The sequence below is a fragment of the Helianthus annuus genome, chromosome 7 (genome assembly GCF_002127325.2).
Source record: "Helianthus annuus cultivar XRQ/B chromosome 7, HanXRQr2.0-SUNRISE, whole genome shotgun sequence".
NCBI classification, from domain to species: Eukaryota; Viridiplantae; Streptophyta; class Magnoliopsida; order Asterales; family Asteraceae; genus Helianthus; species Helianthus annuus.
Genome location: NC_035439.2, coordinates 121,996,527 through 122,021,345, shown reverse-complemented (window position 1 = coordinate 122,021,345; position 24,819 = coordinate 121,996,527). Strand labels below are relative to the sequence as shown.

The following is a 24,819-nucleotide window of genomic DNA, read 5'->3' as shown; positions in this document are numbered from 1 at the left end:
TTGGCGGATCACCATCTTGGTCCGCATCGCGGAAGACCACCATCATAAATAAATGTCACTACAACCTGCATTGCGGATTTCCAAGGGAAAACTACACATTCTCCTGATAACCGTGTTGATAATGTTCTCATGTGCAAGATTGGCGGACAAGCTCTGCTGTGTTTGAAAACGGTCACCGGTAACGCTCTGCCATCGGACCGCAAGCAAATCCCTTGTCTGCCAGAAAGGCTCCACCGTGCATTGCACATGGTCCACCAGGTTTTGTAAATTATTCTTTTTAACTCACTGGTGGGTGTCATGTTGTCGGACCGGTGTTGCACCTCTGCTATCTAGCAAACTTTTAACCGCTATTTTTATGCATAGAGAATGCCATGTGTTTGAAACAAGTATCACATCACAAGCAGCATAACACAACACTACTACTGGTAGTTATGGCTTACGAACTGGGCCGAGGCGGACGACCTCCACACCCCCGCAAGGTACAACCAATTTTTTTTATGTGATGAAGCTCCTGATACAAACAACCGAAATACGGCTTAATCAAAGATATAAGTTGGCGGACGTGAGGTTGCACGCGTAAACTGCCACGGCTATACCTTAGTTTTATATTTCCTCCTTTTCTTGCAACTTTCAGATGGCTGACAGTTACGCCAAATTCCCCTTATCTAAGGGTGAGGGTTCACATATTGAATTGCGAGACTTACATAACAACATTAATGAAGCCAATAATAGTCTCTGGGCATTCCGACAAACATGATGAATGACCCTTATTCAAGGACAAGGGTCTAGCTAGGAATGCTATTCCAGCATGGGGCCTTTCTAAATGATATGGTCGTCCGATATCCTATGAGCATGGCTGTTTTGTATCTTTGCCCAATGACTTGGTACTATCACCGGAAATAGCCATCAAAATCAGGCATATTGGTCCAGACACCTCGATTTACACCCGAACTGTATTCAAGAACACAATTTTGGCCCTAAACTAGGGGACTAGCAGGGTATAATGCCACTATGACTTATAGTGATCATCTTTTCTCGGGCCGCACATTCGGTTGATATCCACTACAAATGGAGCCCGCCAGCTATTTTAAAAATGGCCACTTAATGAAGGCTCAACCAGGGTTGAACTTTTAGATAAGATAACAGATTCTCGTCGCCTACATATGAAAGGCATGGGAATCTCACAGACAAAAAGGCGAATAATTTTTAACATTAGGCTTATAGAATGGCCTACGTACAAGGGTCAACGCCCCTATATACAAAAAGCGAGAACAAAAGCATCGAACCCAAGGACGAGCATGCGGCAATTCAATTATAATAACGAACGTCCCTTGGTACATCATCGCAGAAGGGGAATCACCCTCTCGCGATATCTCATCAAGCAAGGCAACACCCTCGCCACATTTTACGGTCATTCGATCTGGGTGTCCTGACCCAACCATTGCAGCATACAAGACTTATGATCCTTATGTAAGGTCGTAAACTCTTACTATCATATTGAGTGTTTATTATAATTACGTCACACACTCGAGATGACTTGATGCTGCATTTTATAAGCCATATTTGTCTTCAAAAAGGATTTATCAAGTTTATTTAAGTTCAATGCTACTAACATTATTTACCAGCAATGAACTGGGGGACTAGCAGGGTATAGCGCTGCTACAACTCAAAGTTCAACAAATACTAAAACAAGGATGGGCGATTCAAATCATGTAGAAGTTCAACTCTGTATACAGCTAGACGACCCTAAGCGTTTGTGGGTTTTGCTATAGAGTGAATCACTCACCAGGTACGCGACATATCACTATTTGCTTATCAGCAAGTAAAACAAACGATGCCACAAAATTTGGAAGGCATATTTGAATCACTCACCAGGTACGGATATGTAAACCCACACGCCATAAGCGACAGGGATTACATTACTCAGCCATAGGAAAAACAGGTGATAACTCAAGTAATGTGTTTATTCACGCCAACCGCGTAAAACACTTTATTATTTTGGGGCAAGTGTCTCAAACGCTCTAGCGCGACAGAGAGGCTTACTTGTCGAAGTTTAGATAAACATTCTCCACACGCCACTAAAAAGAGTATACGTAAATCATTTTCTTCAAGTCATCTCGAGACTACATAAATATTATCATCGCAATATAATACCTCCATGGGCTGGCTCTATATACAACTATGCACCATATTGTCATTCGGCAATGCGACACATTAGTACTTGGTCGTGCGCCACATATTTATTGGCAACGTGTTAGGTACTCCACATCCTATTGCGCCACCATCACATTTTCTGCTGACTGTGAACCGTGCTGATAGGATATGTGTACTCCCCATATCACTTGATCAACAACTATAGCGTTTGGTACGCCATACACTATTTTGTGGTTGAAACAAATACACGACAAAGAAAAAATAACATATTTAATAAATTCGACTAAGTATTCCATACGCTATGCGACAGGAGAAACACTTATTCGGATATATATTTTCCACGCTGATAGGCCCTATATTGGTCACTCAAACCAGTATTCTAAACGCCAATGCGCGGGTGGAAAGGTATGTGATAACTCCAACAAATTTTCATCCACGATGAGACGCATAAAACACTTAATCATTTTGGGCAAGTGTCTCAAACGCCATAGCGCGACATCGAGGATCACTTGTTAAAATTTAGGCAAACATTCCACGCAATTGCGCGATGGGAAATATGTTCGGTAACTGACATCCTCAAGCTGGACAGTCTTCCTGATAATGATCTCGCCGTCTCCAACATGACACATCGAGCACATGATTCTCCTGCTAACATTATCTAGAAACATTTAAATAAGGGACGGGAACGGTGTAACACTACAAACGCTACAGAACGTAGTCACCAAAACCATAGGTACAACTTTGGTAAGGATAGACCTAAGCCAGAATTCATTATGCAAAGCTACATATTTCGGAACGCAATTCCAGGTACAATCCTATTTTATTGCTTTATTTAGTTGCGCGATACATTTTTACTTGTTCAAACGTGCCTGGCATCCCTTTCCACGCCCTTGGTCCACTTAACTATATATATATATATATGGATTAGGATCAAATACAAAGGATCCTAATTGTAAGAAGTGTAAGAAGGATTTATAGAGTGACAAGTGTCCAATAACCTAAAAAAACCCACTACACAAAAAAACCCCACTACAAAAAAAAAAAAAAAAACCTTAAACATTCACCACCACCAAAAACCTAACCCCCCCCCACATCACCCACCCAAAAAAAAAAGGTTTTTTGGGGGGTAGGGTTGGGGGGGTTTAGGTTTTTTGGGGGTTTTTTTAGTGAGGTATAGTTTTTTTTTGTTTTTTCTTTTTTGCCGGGAGGGGGGGTGGTTTAGGTTTTTGGGTGGGAGGGGGGGTTAGGTTTTTGGGTGTGTGTGTGGGGGGGGGTTAGGTTTTTGGGTAGGGGTGGGTGTTTAGGTTTTTAGTGGTGATGTAATGGGTTTAGTTTTAGCTTATTGGACACTTGTCACTCTATAAATCCTTCTTACACTTCTTACAATTAGAAACCTTTGTAGAATAACTTGACCCATATATATATATATATATATATATATATATATATATATATATATATATATAGGACAAAGATCCGTTAGGAACCACCCCTTATTGCGAGAACCGCGAGAACCAGTGTGAACACAAACAGTAATTCCTAAAAAAATCTAAAAAACACCCAAAAAATTTTTTTTTATTTTTTTACTATTTTTTTTTTAAAAATCGCTATATTTTGTTAATAAAAAAAAATAAAAAAAAAATTCAAAAAAAAAAAAAAAAAATTTCGAGTAACAGTTATCCATGCACATGTGCATATGTGTCGTTTCTTTGTCAAATTCCGTAATTCATTACAAATAATAGTCAATTGCACTTTCATTTACACTACTACATGTAATACACTATCTTTTACATTACCAATGTTAGAAATGCACATGTGCATCTATATGTATCAACAGGAAATAAGGTGTTTTGGTACACTACTTTCTCTTTCATCTATCATTCCATCCATAATACACAAGCATGCACATGTGCATTTCTGTCATTTCTTTGACAAATTCCGTAATTCATTACATATATTAGACAATTGCACTTTCATTTACACTACCATATGTAATACACTACTTTTTACATTACCAATATTAGAAATGCACATGTGCATTATATGTATCAACATGAAATAAGGTGTTTTGTTACACCACTTTGAATACACTTTCCCTTTCATCTATCATACCATCCATAATACACTACCATTACCTCATACCATCCATAATACAATACCATTACCTCCTACCATCCATAATACAATACCAAACCATCAACCACTAGATATAACTAACCAAAAAACATGTATATGGGTCTACTTCTCCATTCAAAATCACAAACTTTTTGTACCAAAACACGTTATATCATGGTTATACCTAATTATGCACATGTGCATTTTGAATATTGGTAATGTAAAAAGTAGTGTGTTACTAATGGTATTGTAAATTAAAGTGCAATTGTCTATTCCTGATAATGTATTACCGAATTTGTTGAAGTAATGATACATATGCACATGTGCATGGATAACTGTTACTCGAAAAAAAAAGTTTTTTTTTTTTTTTTTTTTTTATGGAACGAAATATAGCGATTTTTTGTTAAAAAATATTAAAAAAAATAAAAAAAAAATTTTGAGTGCTTTTTTGATTTTTTTTAGATTTTATTTTGTGTTCACATTGGTTCTCGCGGTTCTCGCAATAAGGGTGGTTCTCGCATGAACCTTACCCTATATATATATATATATATATATATATATAGGGGAAGGTTCATTTGAGAAGAAATTTAATGTGAGAAGAAAAATAAGAAAGGGTATAATGGTAAAACATTAAATAGTTTATAACTCCTCCCATTAATTATGTTATCTCTCTTTAATAAAGAGAAAAAAAAACAAAAATTATCCTACACATTTCAAAAATTATCTTACATATATCTTACACTTACCGGAATTTACCCTACGCATATCTAAATGTTTCATATTTCAAAATTTATCCTACACATACTGAAACTTATCCTACACATGTCGAAAATTGTCTTTCACCATAAATTATTTTATCTTGAAAAGAGTATAATTAAAAATGAGTTACAAGTTTAATTAATTAGCTAATTAACTACAATTTTAAATTTAGCTATATGTCCTTTTCAATAACATTAAATACACATATTAAATGAAGTAAATGGGACATTTCTATTGGTTTAAAACTTGTTCTTTTGATTCTTTCAAAAAAATTCTTCTCATTTATTTATATATATATATATATATATATATATATATATATGGGGGGATCGTTAAAATGAAAAACCACCTCCAATTGTAAGAACCGCGGGAACCACTTTCTGGCTATTAGATCTTAAAAATGGATGGATGAGATTAAAAGTAGTTAAAAGTAATATTAAATTCTTTTTGTCTTATTATGTTTTTAATATTTTAATCTAAAAGGGTATTTAAGTAATTTTGTTTTTTTGTCTTATTAAGTTTATTGTTTACAATTTTGTCCTATTACATTAATTATTATTTTTTTCTAAATCAGATTTCTTTATTAAACAAATATTTTGAAATCGGATTTTTTTATAATTTTGTCCTATTATATTTATTATTTTTTTCTAAATCAGATTTCTTTATTAAACAAATATTTTGAAATCAGATTTTTTTACAAAAAAAATTTACGTGCGTTTTTTTACCACCTGTTTTTTACTGGGTTTTTTACGACCCGTTTTACGCTCTGTTTTTTCATGCCGTTTTTGCATCCGTAGTTTTTAAGTGTCGTTTTTTAGGCCCGGTTTTAGGTGCCGTTTTTTTCCGCGCAGTTTTTTACGTCACGTTTTTTACAAGCCGTTTTTGCGCCCCATTTTTTACGTCCCGTTTTAATGCGCCGTTTTAGGGTCCCGTTTTTATGTCCTGTTTTTTCGCGCCGTTTATACGGCCCGTTTTACGCGTGGTTTTTTTACGCCCCGTTTCTTTCACGCCGTTTTTGCGACCGGGTTTTTATGTGCGGTTTTTTATTCCCGGTTTTACGCGCCGTTTTTACACTTTTTACTTTTTACGTTTTACGTTAACCTTTTTAGACTTTTTACATTTTAAGTTTTACGTTAAACTTTTTACGTTAAACTTTTTACGTTTTACGTTAAAATTTTTACGTTTTACGTTTTACGTTTTACGTAAAACTTTTTACGTTTTACGTTAAAAATTTTTACTTTTTACGTTTTACGTTTCACGTAAAACTTTTTACTTTTTACGTTTTACGTTTTACGTTAAAACTTTTTACGTTTTAATTTAAAACTTTTTACGTTTTACGTTTTACGTAAAACTTTTTACGATTTACGTTTCATGTAAAACGTTTTACGTTTAAGTTTTACGTAAAACTTTTTACGCTTCACCTTTTTACGTTTTACGTTAAAAAGTTTACGGTTTACGTTAAAAAGTTTACGGTTTAATTTTTTTTTTAATTTTTTTACGCAAAAACGAACGCACCCAGAAATCGCAAACTCGAGAGGTGTCTCAGATATATTGTTATCATCATCGACTGGGGGGGGGGGAACCAACAACATCAAAACAAAGTGTATCTCGAAAGGGGTTTGGCTCAGAATATCCGATAATCAAAAAGGCTGCAAAAGTGGGGTTGCAGGTTCAAAAAACCTACCCTCCGCCATCCTTGCCGCGCCATCGTCATCTAAATTTACGTTTTTTTTTCATCATCGCCGCCCAAATCGACCATATCAAACCCCACATAATCAAAAGGTAACCATGCCTTGATTTTGACATCTGTTCAAACAAAACCCAGCAAAAGGTAACCTGTTCAAACATTCAAAAAATTCGCAAATCACCAAAAATCACAATCCAAAAAAATCACTATCCAAAAATCACTGTTGTGATTCAAAAATCACTATCCAAAACATTCAAAATTACTGTTGTGATTCGAAATCACTATCCAAAAAATCAGTGTTCGAATCTAGCAAAAAGCACCAACAAAACCCAGCAAAAACCCACAAACAGATCAAAAAGCACCAACATATCAAAACCAACAACAAGAAATACCAACAGATCAAATAACAACAGATCTAAACCCACAAAAATTCAAACCCACAATTTTTAACAGATCAAACCAAAATTCAAACCCACAAAATTCAAACCTGCATCCGGCTTCACCGGCTCAGCCACCGCCTCCTCCCCGGGCTCAACCACCATCCCCAACGCCACCGCCACCAACCCCAACGCCACCACCACCGAACACCAGTCACAAAGGGGGCGGCGGAGAGGAAAGTGTTGGTGTATCTAGTGTCTGTTAACTTCGTCTTGATCGAGTCTTATGTCTAGATAGGATAAACGAGCACACAACAAGGTTGAAATTAGGGTTTTATGTGTAAAAGTGGGTAATTCCGCTTGAAAGTGTCTATGTGCATTTCAAGCGAAATCATGAAGTTAATTCCACTTGAAATGAACATTGACATGTTCAAGCGAAATTACTTATTCCGCTTGAAACAGTCATGTCATGTTCAAGCGGAATCTCCACATCTATATATAGCCATGTTGTTGTGTCATTTGGAGCGGAATTAGCAGTGTGTGTTTGAGAGCGGAGGTGCTGCCGAATTGTAATCAGATCTGTAAAAGCTTAGGAAATCAGTAATAGATAAAGATTAGAAAGGAACAAGCTGTGTTGACATCTTTTACATTGATTCCGCCTTTGTACTTGATGATGAACTACTCATACTGACTATTTAGGGTCACACGACGATCCAACAAGTGGTATCAGAGCTCAGGACGAGGAGTTCATACCAATTCAGCTTGATTTTACCGGATTCTCTCACTTCTACCCTTTCTTTTCTGATTTGAACAAAATTTAATGGTCAAAATGGATTAAAACTCTCACATATCAAGCAAAACATAGTTCTAACTAATCCTTGAAAAAATTGGACCTTAATTCGAACAAATTCGGACAAAATTGATTAATTCCGCTTGAAAAACTGTTCGACTTGCTGACATCATCTTGATTCCGCTTGAACTAGCTTGTGTAATTTCAAGGGAAATCAGCTTGAAATCAGATTCCGCTTGAAAGTTATTGTTTGATTCCACTTGAAATCAGATTCCGCTTGAAAGTTCAAGCGAAATAAGTGATTTCGCTTCTAACCTGATTTCGCTTGAACAGTATTTCGCTTGAAGCTATTTCGCTTCAACTGATTCCGCTTGAAGTTGCTGTTTTCAAAATTTTAAAAAATTTCTAAGTGTTTGTTGACTGTTTTAGGTACGTGAAAGATGGACGAATTCATGAATCCTTTTAGTGATATGTATGCCTTTGCTGGAAACTCTGGAGATGATACTTCTAGCAACACCAATGAGAACACTCCGAATACGAAGAAAACTTTGTTTGACACCTTAAGCGTGGAGAGTGCATACGGCACATATAAAAAACCTCCAAAGTTGATGGCAATCCAAGATTACCGTCGGTGGGCCAAGAAATTTGAAGAGTGGTTAAAGGCATTTGCGTATCCAAGCTGGAAAAGTCTAAAAATGGATACAATGATGGAGGGCAAAATGGTGAAAATTTGACAGCAACTGAAGATATAGAGAATTTTGTTGCCGAGCAAAAGTGCATCGCATTGCTGTTTCAGTCTGTCAGAGAAGATATAATATCATTGATCGAGTACAAAAATGCTACAGATCTTTGGAAAAAGTTAGAAGTGAAATGCTTGGGAAGTGCTGAAATAGTTAAAAACAAAAAGAAACTGTTGAGAAAAGAGTTTGATTTATTCAGTTGTTTAAAAAATGAATCTGTTTCTAAGATGATTGAGAGGTTCGGGCACTTGAAGTTGGAGCTGGCGAGACATGGGATTGTATATTCTCAAGAAGAATTAGTCGACAAATTGTTTGACTCGTTGCCAGATGAGATGGATTGGCAATACTTTGCGTTGATGTTGAAGAATACAATCAAGTCTGAGGATCTGACAGTTGATTTGTTGATTGAAAGACTAGAAAGTCACGAGCTAGAGATAAAGAAATCACATAAAGTCAATCATTCTTCATATCAGCAGAATTTGGATTTGTATTATCCAAAAAGCATGATTCCCAAGAATGCGTCTCCCAAGACAGCTTTCTCTGCTGAAAATTCCAACACATCTAGCAAAGAGAGTTCAAGCAGTGGATTTCACAGTGGTTCTTCATCAACTTCAAGCCAATCAGCTGCAAATAACTTATTTCAATGCAACATCACTGTGGATTTAAAGAACGCTCAAAACTTCAGCGAGGAATCTGCAAAGCAGTAGATGGTATTCTTAGCTTCTGTGCTAGAGTCGTATGAGAGCCTTGTGGCAGGCAAGATTGGAAACACCAACTTAACAAAAGAAGATTACGATCAAATAGACCCGGAAGAGATGGAATTGATCGACATTAGGTGGTGTATGGCCAGTGCAGTTCGACGAGCGCAACGTTTCATGGAGATTACAGGAAGAAAGTCTATTGGTGGACCATCTACCAAGTTAGGCTTTGATAAGTCGAAAGTCACTTGTTTCAAGTGTAAACAGAAAGGTCATTTTAAAAGAGAGTGCCGAAATGCTTATGCTGATGATTCTGAAAATCCGTTCAGAGAAGATTACTACAAGAGAGCGATTTATCATCAGAACAAATCAGAACCGCCAAGAATGAAGCAGCTTGAGGATACATCCAAAGAGAAATCCAGAGCTCTCGCTGTAATTCATGACGATGAAGGTTTTGAATGGAGCGAGTTGTTACCAGAGGAGGATGCGATTGGATATGCATTTATGGCAAAGTCTGTTCAACCTGTTCCTTTTAAAGACAACAGAAATGACCAAGAGAAGTATGTCAACAGAAAGATGAAAGCTCAAAACAGAATGATCAGAATATCTGGTATATTCACTGAAGCTAAAAGGGCGAAGAGATGGGATGCAGACAGAGAATGTTATCTTGACCCCATGGGAAACATTGCTATTGATTCAAAGACCCTCAATCTTGATACCATGATTCAACAAATTGCTGAAGAAGAAGAGGGTTGGCAAAGATTATGGTGGGGAGGTGGAGAAGAAGAAAAAGAGGAAAAACAAAAGAAGATAGATGAAGGAGTCATTGATACGTCACAGGAGTTGACAACTGAAAATTTGGGAAAGATGGCTGACAAGGTGCTGGCTGCTAAGGAACTTGAGGTAGACTCTAAGTCTGAATCTGAGTCTAAAATCCAGCTCAGTTCAAATGCGTCAACGAGTGAGTCAGGTAAGAAAATCAAAGGTGATAATGACTACAAAAATTGCATGGAAGAGTGCAAAGTTTGTAGTACAATCACTTACCTCAGTGGTAAGAAAGTTGAAGATTTGACTGATAGAGCCCGAAGTGTTGAAGATCAGATCTTAAACCGTGATAAATTGTTGAAAGCTTTGAACGACAGATTAAAAGAATTAACTGACAAAATTGAAAATGATAAAAATGACATAGAAAGAGTTAGAAAAGAAAATGAAGAGTCTTCTTGAAAATCGTCAGATTTCAGAAAAATTTGAAAAGCAAAAACGAACGGTTAAAGATGCTGATGAAAGAAATGGTAAGACAACTAAGGAAAATATTCATTTGTCGGGAGTTCTTCGGGTAAAAGAAGAGTTAATCAACCAGCAACTGGATGAAATTGCAAAATTGAAGCTTCAGTTTCAAGAAGCTGAAATTGAAAATGAACGAATCCAGTTGAAACTAAAAGGTTACAACTCCGCAAGCTTTGTTTTGCAACACATTGTTCCCAAACCCATCGGGAAAAAAAAAGCAGGCAAAGATGTCTTTTCGGATGGAACCGGGGTGGGTTATCATCAAGTTCCACCACCAGTTCTAAACAATTATTCGAAAAAACAATCAGGGTTGGTTAATATTGAAGATGATAATGAAGTGAAACTTCCAGACACGATTGATGTCACATTCACTTCATCTTCCGATGACGATAGTGTCCAAACTGAAGTGGTGAAAAGTGTGGTTGAGAATGTTCTAAAATCTGAAAATGACACTACTGAGGAAGATGAATGTTTCTGGGACAAATACATTCCGAAATCAAAGTCCAAAAACAACTTAAATGAAGAACCTAATCTTGTCATGTATAAGATGTTGGGATCGGATAAGTTGTATTCGGATTCTGATTTTCCTCTGGAGAATGTAAATGTGAACAAATTAAGAAATGTTTTTAAATTGGTTGAAATTGACTTGTCTGAAGTAGAAGGTTTGAATCAGACAAAGAGGCAAATGAATTTTGAAAAAGATAAAGCTTACTACAAGAAGCCTATTGTTCCACCACGTTTTTATAACAACAATCGAAACAGATGGTCGGGTGGTTATCAGGGTGGTAAGAATTATCAAAGGAAAAATGTTCAAAACAAGATGTTTGCTGAGAAGAAAGTGTTTGTGTCAAGTTCGAGTTCACTTTCTGATGAAGAATCAAAGATTTTTTCGAAATCAAATGAAGAATTCTTTGAGAAGAAGGCTTCACAACCTCAGTCTGAAGGCACAAGTCGGGTAGTGGACACTCGAACATGCTTCAAATGTAATCAAGTTGGACATATTGCACGAAAGTGTACCAACTTGAGGCCTAAGACTGAAGTTGTGATGAATCTTAGAAAGAAAAATGATGTGAAGGGAAAAGCTCCATTGGTTGTTGAGAAAAAGTTTTTGAAAAATGATAACACTAAGATCAAAACTGAACCTGTTAAAAATGTGGTAACTAAAAATGACAAATTTTACGAACGGGTTGCGTCAGCTCAACAAACATAGAAGCCAAAAGTGGTTGAAAAGAAAGAAAATGTTCCAAAACCAAAGGTTTCTGAGACTGAAAAACAATCATCTTCTACCACACCGGTAAAGATGGATGTACCTTTGGATTATTATGAGAAACTTGAAAAATCAAAATCCATGGTTTCTGAAAAGAAAGAAGTTTCAAAGAAAGACCAACCATCTGGTCAACCTCAGAAAGATGAGTTTTTCTTATACAAAAAGGTTGAGGTTGGGTCTGAAGAAAGCTTGAAAATGAATGATAAAAATTTTCCACCTTTAATCCTTAAAAGAACTGTGATTAACGTTGAGTTACCTGAGTCAAAAGAAGCTTGGGTAGCATCCAAAACTAACTAAAGTGTTTGTGGTTTGTGCAGGAGCTTCCAAGATCTGTTTCACGATGGATTATGGATAGTGGAGCTTCTCGGCACATGACAGGGAAGACAGCATTGCTATATGATGTTAGAAATTTCAATGGAGGTTATGTAGGGTTCGCAGGAAATCAAGGTGGTAGAATTGTTGGTGAAGGAATGTTATCCAATGGAATTGTTACGTTTGAAAGAGTGAATTACATTGCTGAGCTTGAGAACAATCTTCTGAGAATCTCGCAGATCTGTGACAGGATGTATACCACTCACTTTACTGACAAAGAATGTTTGATCTTGAAACCAGGATTTGTTGTTCCTGAAAATGGATTATCATGAGAGCACCAAGAGTCAATGATCTGTACGTGTTGGATATGAGCGTAGCAACTACAACCACAGATCAGGCTCATTGTTTTGTGTCAAGGGCAACTGAGAAGGAATCGCAATTGTGGCATCGAAAGATGGGCCACATTCACCTACGAAAAATGAATCACCTGGTGCTAACGATTTAGTTATTGGTGTTCATGTGAAAGGTTTTCATCTGGAAGAGAAGTGCATTAGCTGTGTCAAAGGCAAGCAGAAGAAAAAGTCACACCCTAAAAAGCAAGTCAATTCAGTTTCAAGACCTCTGTAGAGACTTCACATGGATCTTTTTGGTCCTGTGAATGTCAAAAGTATTACATGAGATCTCTATTGTCTTGTGGTAACTGATGATTATTCTAGATTTTCGTGGGTATCATTCTTAAAGTCGAAAGATGAGACGTTTGATAGTTTAATGGCGTTGTTCAGAAAGATTGAAAATCTGTACCAAAGGCGTATCAAAAGAATCAGAAGTGATAATGGTACTGAATTCAAGAACAAAAAGATGGAAGAATTTTGTGATGAAAGAGGTATATTGCATGAGTTTAGTGCTCCGTATACTCCACAGCAGAATGGAGTTGCTGAACGTAAAAACAGGACACTAATCGAAACGACTAGAACAATGCTTGCTGATTCAAATTTACCGATAAATTTTTGGGCAGAATCCATTGCAGCCTCATGCTATACGCTCAACAGAGTTCTCACTGTCAAGAAATTCAACAAAACATGCTTTGAGTTGATCAATAACTGCAAACCAAATCTGAAGTATCTTGAACCGTTTGGGTCACCCTGTACTGTTCTGGAGCCTTTTGGAAAATTTGGTCCGAAGAGTATTGAGGGAATGTTCATCGATTATGCAAGTCCATTACGCCGAGTCTTCGTTCCAAGTCTAAAGCGGATTATTGAAGCTCACAATGTTGAATGTCAAGGTAATACAATGCCGCCGCAGAATCCTGGAGATTCATGGCGATATCATTACGACACTTTGTGGGATTCATTTGACATGATGGAAGAACCAGAAGAAGAAGAAGATTTCTTTGACGAGTTGGATATTCTTAGAGAGTATGAGTCATCGCAGGAAAGGTTTCCAGCCGAGTATTCAAGGCGACCATGACAAACTTCAAATGACAATGAAGCAGGTCCAAGCAATGCTTGTGAACATGATGATGTCCAACAAAATGAAGTTGCTCCTGATAATCAGACGGAACAGAATAATAATCAAGAATCTGAGAATATGCCGATATTTGATCGTGGTGACTCAGATTCTGAGGGGGAGCAAATTCAGATTTCAAATCAAACAAACCCAGTCAGTGAACAAGATGCAAATCAGAATGTTACTAATCTGGAAGGCGAGGTAGATGTTCCAGGCGAGGTGATGCCAAGAACTCTTTCATACCATCCAGAGGATCTGATCATTGGAGAACTACAATCAGGCGTTCGCACTAGACGTCAAATTGACCAAGGCCTTACTTGTTTTTATTCTACATTAGCATCTTTACAAACTGAGTTTTCATTAAGTTGTTTTATTTCGCAGATTGAACCGCGAACATACAAAGAGGCGCTAACTGAAGATTCTTGGGTCATGGGTATGCAAGAAGAATTGAGTCAGTTTGAGAAATTAGGAGTGTGGAAGTTAGTAGACTTGCCTGATGGTCATAGGAAGATCAACACCAAGTGGGTGTTTAAGTGTAAGAGAGACGATCGAGGGGTTATTTTTAGAAACAAAGCTCGACTTGTAGTCCAGGATTTTAGTCAACAGGAGGGTATAGATTTCACTGAAGTGTATGCTCCTGTAGCTCGACTAGAAGCAATCAGAATCTTCCTAGCATTTGCATCGTGGAAAAACATCAAAGTATATCAGCTAGATGTAAAATCGGCGTTTCTCTATGGGAAGGTAAAAGAGGTATATGTCAGACAGCCACCGGCCAATCCACAAAGACAAGGTCTACTTGCTAGACAAAGCGTTGTATGGTTTATACCAGGCCCCGAGAGCTTGGTACGAGACATTGTCTCAACACCTGTTAGCCAACAGCTTCATTCGTGGAAAAGTGGATGCCACTCTCTTCACCAAAGAGGTTGACGGACATCTTCTGATAGTTCAGATATACGTGGACGACATCATATTTGGGTCTACAAATGAGAATTTGTGCAAAGATTTTGAACAAGTTATGAAGCAAAAATTCGAAATGTCATCAATAGGGGAGATGAAATTCTTTTTGGGTCTACAAGTTGATCAACTACCTGAGGGAGTTTTCATACATCAGACGAAGTACGTTCACGATATTCTAGAGAAATTTGGGATGCCAGGTTCTACTCTAGCGTCAACACCGTTAGCAACGAATCATGGGATAAACCCAGATCCCACCGGAGACAGGGTAGATGAGACGCTTTATCGTTCCATGATTAGTTCGTTGATGTACTTAACTGCTTCAAGACCCGATATCATGTACCCAACGTGCCTCGCAGCAAGATTTCAATCTAACCCAAGAGCTTCGCATATGGTGATTGTGAAAAGGATATTACGCTACCTGAAAGGAACTCCATCATTGGGGTTGTGGTATCCTAGAAAAGGCGATTTCACGCTCGAAGGGTATTCCGACTCAAATTTCGGATGCTGCAAAGTCAATGCAAAATCAACAACAGCGGGATGCCAGTTCTTTGGACCTCCTCTGGTCACCTGGCAGTGTAAGAAGCAGACCTCTGTGGCTTTATCCACTTGTGAAGCGGAGTATGTATCTGCTAGCAGTTGCTGCTCTCAGATCTTGTGGATCCAGCAACAGATGCACGACTACGGTTTGCAATTTCTTAACACACCTATCTTTGTTGATAATGAGGCAGCTATTAATATAACGAAAAATCCAGTACATCACGCTAAAACTAAACATATAGAAATTCGACATCACTTCATCCGAGATTGCTTCGAGAAGAAGTTGATACGAATTGAGAAAATCCACACTGACAATCAGAAAGCTGATTTACATACCAAAGCTTTTGATAAAACACGTTTTAAATATCTTTTAAAACTAAATGGTATGATGCTTTTCTCGGTGTCGGATGGAATTATTGGCGTTGATGAACGTACTGTTGTAGATGATGATGAGAAACAATCTACAATGGTTTGTCGATTTTTTACTTGTTTTGGTATTTAGGGGGAGTAAATATTTTTTTAGAAAATACAAAAACAGTAAAAAATTCAAAAAATCCAAAAACATGAGAAAATTTCAAAATCCAAAAACAATAGAAAACTGAAAAAGAGCTTGTGTAAATAGGGAAAATGATATAGTACATTGGCTTGACAGTTACGGTACACTAAAGATTTGTATAGTTTAAAGCGTTAAACAGTCTCGCTGATGATGTGTTGATAGGTTTTTACACATTTAGTAGGTTTGTTCGGAATATAAACATAAAAATTCAAACTTGCATATTTCGTGGGGAACACTACTTGGATATATAGGTAACCCCTGAAATCTTGTTTGAAAGGTCCCTCTTTCTGAGATACTAGGTCTTCATACTCAGTGATATCTGGGGTATTATTCCGGGACTTCTGCTGAATGGAAGTTCTGACCTAGTCCCGGAATAATACTTTCCGCATTGCTTGAAACATAGCTCACCCTCAGCATAAAAAATAATGAAACATTGAAAAATGCTAATCATGTGCTGTTGAAACAAAAGATCCTCTAAAGGGGACACACCGAAAGTCGAACCGTCATCTCTCTGCTGAACGGAAGTTCTGACCTGAGCTCTCACGGTTTCGCATCTAACCCCTTACAGATATCATCTGTGGTATACTCACCTGTAAGACTGAATATTGGGATCTGGATACGGGAGTATATTCAAGAGGTGGGATGTCACACCCCGACCCGCAGCGGAATAGGTGATCGGGGCATGATCAGGTTAACTCGAGAGCTTATGACTTGCTATTGCGTGTTTTAAATAATAATTTATTCATAACAAATGTTTCACAAAACAATTTATTCAAATAAACAATTACAAACGCGAGACATAAATAAACTACACTAATCCGTTTCTTGTTAACTAAGGCACATCCTATGTCCAATCTTCTCTTCGTACCTTTTCACCTGTATCATGTGTAAAAATGGTTTTTGGGTAAACAAAAGTTGGCGAGTAGATCTTCATTTGTTTTTTATTTAACCTTAAAAGATTAGTTGATTTTATTTAATAAAAATTATGTAGCATGCAATATTAAATGTAATAGTGATATCAATAAATAACTCATCAATCAATCCACATCAACAAGTAAAGTAACAAGAAATAATGAAACATAATCAGTGAAATAAATGATGCGATTCAAGCCCCGAGAGGCGAAAAGCGAAACAATGATGGTGATACCGAGTTCGCCCCATGGCCGTGGGGAACCGGTCAACCGGTGGTGGATCCACGCGAAACAGAGAAACAGAGACACAAAGCGGTAAACACGTAATTCATGTATGTGAAACAGATAATGAAACAATGCGATACCAAGCATGAACACATATGACATTTAAGTTTGCATGTTGGAAAAATAATATGAGACACTTATGAATACGTGACACATGATACACCCCAAAAAGTTAAAGTGACAAAAAGGGGAAGAAGTAAAATCTACTCACAGTGTTTGCGTTAGCGATTCCTTGTAAACTTATGCGCGCAAAATGGGATTTGAGAGACTTGGTCACGAGTGATCCTAAAGCGCAAGAGTTGGAATGGTACTAAATTAGGAGGAAAAGTAAATACTAATGATTGGTTATAATTTGAAGTTTCTACGTATGGTAGTGCCTTGTCTCACCATGGTTATCAGTTTAGTAGATATTTGGTTATTTGATAAAAAAAATGAGGGTTAGTTAGTTAATATTTTATTATTTTAAAAGCATGACTAGATTTACACTAGCAAACATTGAGCTGGATAAAAAGAAATGATTTATACTTACATAAATATATTAGTACGTGAATTGCATGCATATATAAATTTCGGATTATATATAAAAGATTGATGCCAATTTATGCGAAGCCGGGTTTATGAATTAATTTTATAATACTGCCAGATTTATAACTATCTATATAAATGATTACGTTGTTTTAAATAATATAAAAGTAACATTTAAAACTGTTTAAAATCAACATCTTAACCATTGGGACACAAGTCCCTGTTTGAATTCATTTACACAGATTTATTTTTTTTATAATGATTTTATAAAGCACATGTTCTTGATAATCAACAGAAAACGAAACAAAATAGCATGGGGGCCGGGTCTAACCCGCGAACAGAAACTTGAAACCAAAACTGAATGTTTTGAATTATCTAAAACTCAATGTTTTCGTTAAATCTTAGCCGTTGTTTTCCGTATATAATGAAACTGAATCGACAAGGTACCGAAATAATATCCAACTCGCGGTAATCATCTACCACGTTTTAACCCAACCCGAACACCCGAGAAAACCTACTGTTATGAAATGAATAAAACGAAAGTAAAGAGGACAAGTTGCGGTCAGATTGTATACCGAAACGATTAAGCGAGAGTTCCGTCGCGATCCTCCGATGACTCCTTCGGACTCCGGTGATGTTGAGGAACTCCGGCGATACTCCGGTTGCGCGTACATATTCGTTTGAGAGTAGAGAGTGTGTGAGGGTGAGGTTCTGCGAGTGGGTTGCGGTTCTTCATCAACCGGTGCGTTATGTGTTACGGAGTAGGAAGTGTGTGGAGGATGTGTGTGTGTGTGTGGGGGGGGGGGGCATGGTTGTTCATGATGGTGGTACGAAGGTTTCACAGTTGTGATGAAATGGTGAGAAGGGTTATAATTTATAAGCTTAATTGATCAAATAAAAAGGAACGCTTAAATCCCCAATCAATCATCGAAAATCAAGAAGAGTAATACGGAAACATGACAGCCCATGTTTTGCTGTTACATGTGTTAGTTTGGGCGGCAATTTAAAAGGAATTCAAAGACGCGGTTATACTTGGTTGCCACAAATAAGTTTACAATCTTCACAAAAGAGAAAAATTTCCTCCTAGGCCCCTAGACTTCAAGCAATGTTTGGTTTCGATTAGTGTATGCTCTATATCTTTATATAAAGACCAATATGTAACTATCATTTTTAAATGAGAGCTTGCATTACAAACTTCCTATATTTTTATTTAAACTAACTACGATCACCTTCTTAAAAAAAATCTAACTTGTTTATACATATAAACTTTTAAATTAATTAATTAATTAACTATATATACATAAATAACTAAATAAAAATCTCGCATCGTTTATTATAAATTCACGAAAAATTTTCGTGTTTCAAGGATTAGGATCCAAAATTCAAAACGGGTCGGATTTTGGAAACCCATTTTGACAGATGTTACATGGGACACATGAATGAGTTTAAGTTCTTAATTCACCTAAGTCGTATCCTGAACAGATTGAAAATTGTGTGAGAATTTAAGAGGATCAGCATATCGACAATCTAAGTGAATTGTTTAATTCTGAGTATGAAATTAAAGCTTATCGGTACTAGTGACTTGTCTGATAGTTGATATGATTCCCTAACACGCTCACCAAAAATATGTTTGTAAATAGTTTACTTTCATTGTATTCTATTTCTGTATTTCATTTCTAGTTTAGAAACTTTATTGAAAATCGAAAAAGATTTTTCATTTCTGTTTTATTTTCTGACAAACCAAAGTGGAGAGTTGATCGTCAGATTCTCAAAGTTGAAGCAGATACAGGAAGTTTCTAGACTGGAGGATGAGAAGAGCTTATCTTGTTAAAATTTGATTGTTGAAAAGTCAAAAACAAGTTCATTAACTTGATACTTGTTATTTTCTGGAAATGTTTGAAAAATTGTTGTACTAAATCAGTTTTCATTTTTGTCTGAAATCAACCAAGGTCATTAAGTTGGACTTGGTAGATAAAATTAAGTAATCAGGGTCACTAACTTGGACCTGAATACTTGAGTGGATTTCTAAAATTGATAGATGATGTGATTTATTGTTGAAAATCAATAGTTTGTAATGCTTTATGTTTGAGAAATAGGAAACAGGAGTTATAATCCCCATGGTAAAGAAATTCTTAAAGTTTGAACCAGAATTCAAGTCCCAGCTTATCGAGAAGGGGAGTCTGTGAAAGGGGGAGTCAAAATTCTGGATCAATATTCAAAGGGGAGATTGTAGTTTAAAGATTGGAGTTTGAAGGAAGCTTTTACAATGTCAAGACAATTTGGAAAGAGATAAAGACTAAAGACTCGACGCCGAAGACTTCGTCAACATCCAAGGGGGAGTCTGTTGGTGCATCTAGTGTCTATTAACTTCGTCTTAATCGAGTCTTATGTCTAGATAGGATAAACGAGCACACAACAAGGTTGAAATTAGGGTTTTATGTGTAAAAGTCGGTAATTCCGCTTGAAAGTGTCTATATGCATTTCAAGCGAAATCATGAAGTTAATTCCGCTTGAAATGAACATTGACATGTTCAAGCGAAATTACTTATTCCGCTTGAAACAGTAATGTCATGTTCAAGCGGAATCTCCACATCTATATATTGCCATGTTGTTGTGTCATTTGGAGCGGAATTAGCAGTGTGTGTTTGAGAGCCGAGGTGCTGCCGAATTGTAATCAGATCTGTAAAAGCTCAGGAAATCAATAATAGATAAAGATTAGAAAGGAACAAGCTGTGTTGACATCTTTTACATTGATTCCGCCTTTGTACTTGATGATGAAATACTCATACTGACTATTTAGGGTCACACGACGATCCAACAGAAAGGGAGGCAGAAGATGTCGCGGAAGAGTAGCTACCACCACCGCCTGTCGCCGCTGCAGACGGCCGCCAGAACAACGGCGCCTCCACCGTCGTTTCTCCCTCTCTGCCCTCTGATCTCTTTCCGCCGACGGTGAGGAACCCGGTTGTGTCCACCGGTTAATAAACAGCGGGAGGGGCTGAGGTGTTTGGGGTGTCTCACCGGTTAACCGGCGCCAGTGAGGAACCCGGTTGCTGGCCGGAAATCGTCGAGAGAGAAGGGGAAGCTGGGTTGTGAGATTGGTTTGTGGAGGGTAGGGGGTTTTTGGGTGGGTTACTGATAAATGAAGAGATGAAACTCATCTTGAAGACTTGAAGAGAGAGAGAGAGAGAGAGAGTAAATGAAATAAATAAGAGAAAGTGACAACTTCTCTGGTGACAATAAATGGAGTGAGAGAGTGAGGATTTGACATTTAGGGTAAAAGACCATAATACCCTTTTAATTGATTGGTTGAGAGTGGTTCTTACAACTGGGAGTGGTTTTCATTTTAGCGGCTCCCTATATATATATATATATATATATATATATATAATGGTCCGTATATAACCTGACATGGCGACCCTACCTCAAAATTACAAAATCCTAAACACATGAATGGAAGATTTCATTGCCCACACATGCATGGGGCCACGCTCGATTGGCCATCTAACATGTTGCATGCGCCTATATAACTACTTTCAATACTTATGTCCTAACATACTTAGCATCATCAAACTGGGTAATCTGCTCGGAACAACACGACTATGGGCGGACATGGTCATAATATTTGCACATGCTAAACTATACATTGAATAATTCTTATGCAAGCACGCGGACCCAGCTAGGTAATTTCTCACCATGCCGCCTCAATCGCTGGATTATTATATTTGATAGACAATCTCGAACTCGGCATAAGCGTTATGTCAGACATCTACGCACAAGACTCGCAGGTGACAGGTTCTTAATCTCATCCTTAAATATGATACTCATTCATAACTTGATAGCTTGACGGAATACTCCATAAGTTATATATTTGCTTTTCAAAATGACCTGATAATTCTTGCATATATTAAAAGGGTGCCTATTAGAATGGCCCACTAAACAAAAAGTGTCGATAAAGGTTTCACCCCTATTGTACGCACACTTATTTACAATACGTTTAAATCGATTAATAAGCATGTCAGAGTCTTCTTCGCATGTTATACTTACTTATCGATTTCTTTTTAGTACTTATCAAGTTCAAAGCTACCAACATACTTTAGCAGCACTGAACTGGGGGGCTAGCAGGGTATAGCGCCAGTACGCCTTAAAAGTGATCATTTTCTCACAGGCTACACATTAAGGTGATATCCACTACACATTAACCCGCATCGACTCTTATATAATGTGGATGTTTCAATACACCAGACAATATTTATACTTCTCACATCATTTGGCCTACGACTATACCACTTGACACGCATATGCAATTTGGTAGTCAAGACAAACGCACGACAAAACTAGTATACTTGATTATTCGAATAAGTATTCCACACGCTATGCGACAGGAAAAATACTTATTCGGATATGTATTCTCCACACCAGTCTACGACATGGATAAAAGAAAACCCTCACGCCACAGTTGGCGAGGTAAACAGACATGCCACCTACTATAAGCATTCCACACGCCAGTGCGCGTCCAGGAAAAGCACGTAGTAGCTTACATAAAGTGCTCATTCACGCCTAACGCGTATAAAGCATTTTATTGTCTCAATGAGTGTTCACTCACGCCAAGCGCGTAGAAAGCACTTTGTTGTTCAAGTGTTCATTAACGTCGCGCGGGTTATAGAGCACTTTCTGATATCTACAAGTGTTCGTATAAAATTTGTAAACACAACATACCACCGCATTTAAACTGCATATCACGGTAAAAAACAACTCTGACACGAAATATTTTTCATAATAACAAAGTCAGTTGATCAAATTATACAACGCTAAGAGTGGGCATCTTGGTAATAGATGTATTCAACCACTACTATTCCAGTGGGTATCTTGGTAATAGATGCACAACCACTGATGAAAAACCAAGTACTTATCCCACAATTATACAAACATTGTGGGGGAACATAAATAACGCTCTAAGCACCCTTCCGAGGTCACTGAGCATAGCAAGCACTTCTGAAGGGGTGCATTGCATGTCATTCTTTCCAATTGCAATGATAATTGTTATAACCGAATCATCAATAGCGACAGCTGGTACAACCGCTAGCAGTTCTACATTTGCCTTAGGTGGCATAGCATCTGCATGTGCATCTATGACCACCAATGACTGCACATTACGAAAACGGAGATCCCGATGACACGGACGCGTGGTAAGGATCGTCGTCACATCAACATTAACTCTTTCAATGAGTTGAACGCCGTTAGCGCACCATGTGTCACACCATAAGGTGGATATTCTACAGTAGCCCACACAGCCGCGTGCACACCGCTAAAGCAGGGCCACACCTGAAAAAATCATCCAATGGCGAGCCACTTAACCGCCAAAACTCAGCCTGTTCCAAGACTCATGCATGAGACTTAACCGCATACGTGCAACCTTAACAAGCTCATGGCAATGCGCCAGTACAAATGGCAATTGTCTATAACTAATCAGCGTGCGTCAGGTTTACCCAACCAATTTCCACGATGAACAATCGTATACTATTCATTGCTCCATTATCTCTACTCACAGGCAACGACAACCACAACAAACGTGGCCAACAACTTTCTCGCACCCGGATGGCATGTAAGCCTAAAATTAGTGATCTTCACTCCCGAGCTCCTAATAAGTCTAAGTGCTCCTCCCACGCTTGCACACGGGAGCAACACTAGACTGGGGGACATGACGAGGTATGGTACTGGACCCAACCCGAACGATCGGACTTTTATGCTATTTATCAGTTTTATATTAATTATATATTATTATTGTGTACTAACCCGCGAAGCCCAGTGCATTGTAGTTTATACTACACTAGGCTGTGGGCTTATAGAGACAACCTCTAACTGGGCCTGGCCCATTGAGGTTAGGGTTTTCCCATATCTCCTATATAAGGAGGTCTCCACCTCCTTATTAGGGCATGAGATATAGGGCAACACTTTTGTAGCTGGAAATAGGGGATTCTTCCTCTACCGGTCGTCTCTACATTGTTCACATTTCTCTCTCCTTGTTTGCAGGTCTAGGACGAGATGGAGAAGATGTGATGTGACCATATCCGTATCCATTACCGTAGAAGTATCGACCCTCTCGGGCCATGTTTCTTCAAGTAGGTATCGCCCAGTTTATCTTTTTCTCCTTCAAACCGCGAATAGATTCCCCACTACTTGCAAATTTTCCCACCAACCGTCACTTTCATCTTTTAATTCCTCATCTTTTATAAACACATGAAGGTCCCAAGTCAGATGTTGCATGCTTTATAAAGGATACAATTCTAGTGGTCAAAATGAAAATCAATAAGAATAGATTGGTACTAACAACTTGATTTTTTATATGTATATATGTAATAATTTTTATTAAGAAATATCTTTTTTCAAAAAAATATAATATAATTCATTATTAAAAAAGTTTATTTATGTATTATTTTTGCATGAGCCAGATTTTGTAATTAAAGTCAACAACCGACAACCTTAAATATTTTGCATGAGCCAGATTTTGTAATTAAAGTCAACAACCCACAACCTTAAATAAAATTATAAAGAATAATAGGCATTGTAATTGTGGGTATTACTATTGATACCGACATTCCCACAACCCTAAATTAAATTATAAACAATTGTGGGTATTACTATTGATACTGACATTAAATAATTAATATTTAATATATATTATATATGGAGTAGGATCAAATACAAACCACATTTCGTTTGCAAACTGTAAAAATCATGTAAAAAGTGTCATCTTGCATCCAACCAATTATAGAGAAATGGTAAAATAATAACCTAAATAATATCAATTATATTGAATTCTATATAATTATCATAACAAGCAATTAATTCTTTATTTGGATCTTCCTTTTGTTTTTAATGTGCTGATATAATTCTTCATAAAGAAAAGTGCTGATATCATTTACATAGGTGCCAAAATCAATTATCTTGATTAATTTTCAGGTGCTAATATAATTCAAAAGTGCTACTTTTATGTATGTATTATTTTAGTATGTGCTAGTTTAACTTTTTTTAAGTGCTAGGATATGTTTTTATGGTTTGTAGGATAAATATGGTTTGTACCGTAACCAATTCTTATTATATTAACTAGTAGAGTTGTTTTGTACACTGATACGGGAATTTGGTACGATACCAATATTATGAAAACATAATTTTTTTTTCTAATTTTCGTAGTTATTGTGAAAACTAACCATCTTCTTACAAAAGTGTATTTCTTGATGAAGATAAACTTTAAATCAGGGATGAGCTGGGTAACATGCCGGTATCATAAATACCAATTCCGAAAACCATCAAAAATGGATACCGATGCCAAAAATGCTTGGCATGGTACGGAAT

The 24,819-nt window shown here is 37.2% G+C and overlaps 1 long non-coding RNA gene across 1 annotated transcript; it reads right to left on the bottom strand.

The window, feature by feature from the left end:
* Positions 1-16,494: 16,494 nt before the first annotated feature.
* On the bottom strand, positions 16,495-18,518 carry LOC110882095. The gene is made up of 2 exons (XR_004862553.1): positions 18,039-18,518; positions 16,495-17,223 (listed from the first exon to the last, which is right to left on the bottom strand). It is a non-coding gene; the product is annotated as an uncharacterized LOC110882095 (long non-coding RNA).
* Positions 18,519-24,819: the final 6,301 nt, after the last annotated feature.